The following is a 3,895-nucleotide window of genomic DNA, read 5'->3' as shown; positions in this document are numbered from 1 at the left end:
TGGGTTGGTCTGATATTAAGCCTTTTACTAATATGATTCTATAATGGAAACGTCCATAGACTGAACAATAAGTATAAAAAATAGAAGGAAGATGAGCAGATACAATAATAGGTGGTTCGTTCTTTCGTCTGTCATCACATACAAAGATGAGCAGTGAAAATAATCAAATCTTGATTACCAAGATGGAATATCTCTCAAATTCTAATCTCAATAACATCCCAAATCCCACATTCATATAGACAATTCTCTTCCCTCATGATATATTGCTCTACACTGAATTCCAATACATGAATACTGTTGGGAATATAACGCCTAAACCCCTAATTGCAACGGAAACGCAGTATAGAAAAGTACACCAAGATTTAACGAGGTTCGGCAACTGCCTACGTCCTCGGGAGCCACACAGATAATTTCTTATTAATTAAACAAGAAATTACAATTTAAGAGCGTATCTCAAAACTGAGATTTCTCTGATAAACACTGTAGCTACAGTGTTAATAATCAAAGGGTATGAACCCTTTCAATTCTTACTTGAGAATAAATGAATAACCCCACAATAAATACCCTCTTTAATCCTCTTTAATGATCTCTCTCTCCTCTTAAATCCTCTTTTTAATCTCCCCTCAAAAATCCCAAAATTCTGAGCGCTGGAGAAAAGAGGGAACGAAGAACGGAAAGGGGAAAAATCAGCCGCCGCCAGGGAAGAACAAATCGGAGAGAGGGGGAAGGCTCAGCAACCGAAACCCTAGGGATGGGGTTTCTTTTATAGGCGGATGAGGAGGAGGAGCTGGGCGGACAGGCGCTGTCGCCAGCAGGCTACTTTCGAGCGGCCAGCTTCGCACGACACGCAGAGGTCGCTTCGGAACGCCAATCGTCAGCACGAACTGGCAGGAGGTCGCTCGACGCCAGCTGTCGGCACGGAACAGGCAGAGGTCGAAGGGGAGGCGAACGCAGAGCTCGGAGCCGCCAAACGGCAAGATCCAGGTCATGCGTTTCGCACTGCGGGTTTCTTCGTCTTCAGTCGAGCTTCCGCCTGAATTCGCGCCCTTACAGCACGGCCTGCAACATCCATGAGCTCGCCGGGAGCTTCGTTCGTCGGAGGTGAGTTTGCATTACACCTTTTTCAACAATCTCCCACTTGGAGATCAAACCGCGGTCAATCAGGCTATCTCATCAAAGCTCCTCTCCTGTGTGCGCTGCCGCCTTCATAATCTAATCGGCAATGAAGACCAACTGAATTGCGCACAGCTCCAGTTTCTGGAACTGTCACCGCGTCTTTGTTAACATGTCTGCTGGATTCTTACTTCCTGGAATCTTTTTCTAGTTTCAACACGTCATCTTCCAACAGGGCATCTGATGAAGTGGTATGCGCGAGCAACGCAATTATGCTTCGTTCTGGGAAATGAAATGCTGAATTCTTCGCCAAGTGTATCGCACTTGTTGACTTCACTGGTGCAAAACATTCTTCTCTGTTTGAATCCCGCTCTGTCAACAAGGCCTGAAGCCATATCATCTCTTGTACTGGCTTCAGTCACTGTAACGTACTCAGCTCGTTGGTAGTGGTAGGGTAACATCTTCTGGTAGCGTGTGAATCCAACTAACAGTGTCTTCAACGGTGGAATACATAGCCGGTGGGTGCTTCATTCGTGATCAACTCACCTCAAATCCTGCATCTAGCGTACCACTTGGCACTTCTACACTCTCCTTACAAGTGCAAACACTTCTGCTGTGGTGCCTCGTAGATATCTCAGAATCCGAAACTTGACGTGCGCTTCCCGCAATGGTTTTTTGCTTGATTTCGACATAAACCGGCTGACCACTCGCCACTGCATGCCAATATGCTGGTCTCGGTACAGAGCCATCAGCGTACATTCAAGCTTCCGATAGCTGAGGCGTAAGGTAGCGCGTGAGGCCATACTCCCTTTTCTCTTCTCTGACTGAGGAGAACTGATCCTTACGATTAAAGCAGAAAATGGCTGGGCCAAGGGTGTGGCTCACAGCTTGGCATCGCGCCCATGTTGAATCTCTGGCAAAGACAAACGGTGATGTACGCTCCCGTCTGAGATAACTGCAGAGACCTCTCTTCTTATCTCTCCGTGATTTGGGCATTCCAAGGATCTATTCTTCGGCTGACCCAAGTCTTGCAATGTCAAACTCCTTTGACAGCTGCTGCTTCAAACTCCTTGATATCTTTCATATGCTGCTCACTGTGCAACCAACATATTCATCAACATAGCAGCAGTAGGATGATATAAGCCCTGGAGCTGATAATTTTTGAAGTAGCAAAGTGGTCGCGTTGGCACTTACTGGAAACCTTCCTTGTGCATCGGAAGCCGTCAAATTTCTTGTACCACTGCCTTGGGGCTTGTTCGAGGCCATACAAGCTCGTTCTTGAGTCTGGCAACCAGGTTCTTTTCTTGCTTTTTCTTCTGAAAGAAACCTCTGGCTGGTGCATGGTATATCTCCTCTTCTAGATCTCGCGTTTGAAGAAACCGCGGTCTTCAGCGTCTCAACTGGCTCAGAGATGAAGATGCTTCGTCAATTGCTACAATACTCATCACATGGTCCTGATAAGTATTTAGGGCTTCAGCCACGGGAGCGATAAATATCGTGTATGGTCAATTCCTCATCCTGCTGGAAACGCTTGACAACGCAATTCGGGCTTTAATATCTCCTGGAACGGCATCCTGCTGCGCTCTTTCACAAGGCCGGTAGGACCGCATTTGGTTGTGGAGTGGCCTTCTAAGCCCGTGGTGCAACTCAGCTAGTTCCCACGTCTGGTTTGAATATGAGAGACTTCATCTCATGCTTTCATTGCAAGCTTCCCACTTGCTCGGCATCTCCACATGAAAGCCTTCATCTAAAGCTTTCAGGGCCTCCCCACCATCTGTCAGCAACAGATAGTTTCATGTATCTGCGCATGTTGGGTAGCATGGAGGACGAGAAGATCTTTTCTTAATATCGGAGCTGGTGCGTCGGGCTCCTGCGGCACAGCATCTTGTCGCAACAGGCTCTTCTTGGCTGAGGACCCTCTGGCCATTGGGTTCTTCGAGAGGTTAACTTCGGGACAATCATCTGCATCTACAAATATTGACTCGCTGCTCTGAGTGCCATCCAGTCTTGTGCATGTCATTGTACATTCACTTTCTCAGTTGAATATCCACATTCTGCTTGATCCGGATCACCTTCTTGTTTTCGTTGTCCCAAATGCGGTAGCCGAACTGCATACTCAGCAGATACAGCGCGATAAAGTGCATTTTCTTTGGATTTGGGATGCAAGCTTATTCCTTCTTCCTTGATCACTAATATGCACGGTTAAGCTACAGCCAACCGAAAAACTTTTAATGTGAGATGTTTTACTCCTTTCGCCGCAGCCATACTCCCTGGGTATTACTGTGCTCCAAATGGGAACCGATGGGAGCGTCAGGTTGATCAGTAAGATGGGGGCTGTGTTGACCGCTTCTGCCCAGAACTGCTTCGGTAGCGCGCATGATTGTACTCGAATGCTTCTGGGGCTCTCTCTGTCAACGGTCGTTTCATTCGCATCAGCCTACACGTCGGCATTTTGCTGAGGGCGTGGTCCGGGCACGGTTCTCTCGACATTCTGATCCCGGTGCTCAATAGCAGAACTTACTTGAAATCCGGTGTCTTCATACTCACCACCATTGTCGGTCGCTGAGCTTTTTATTCTGCAGACCGGTATGCATTCTGCGACCTATAGCTTTCCCATCTCCATGAAAGCCCTCAAATAATTCTGACTTATGCTTGCAGAAGTAGAGCCCACACTTTCGAGAGTGATAATCGATAAAAGTCACGAAGTAGTGTTTTCCACCAATGGAACGGCGGTGGTTTGTTGGTGCCCGCAAACATCTGAGTGAACGAGTCTAGGCTTCTG

Source organism: Asparagus officinalis, chromosome 7, assembly GCF_001876935.1.
Source record: "Asparagus officinalis chromosome 7, Aspof.V1, whole genome shotgun sequence".
Classification (NCBI taxonomy): domain Eukaryota; kingdom Viridiplantae; phylum Streptophyta; class Magnoliopsida; order Asparagales; family Asparagaceae; genus Asparagus; species Asparagus officinalis.
This window is presented reverse-complemented; position numbering follows the sequence as displayed.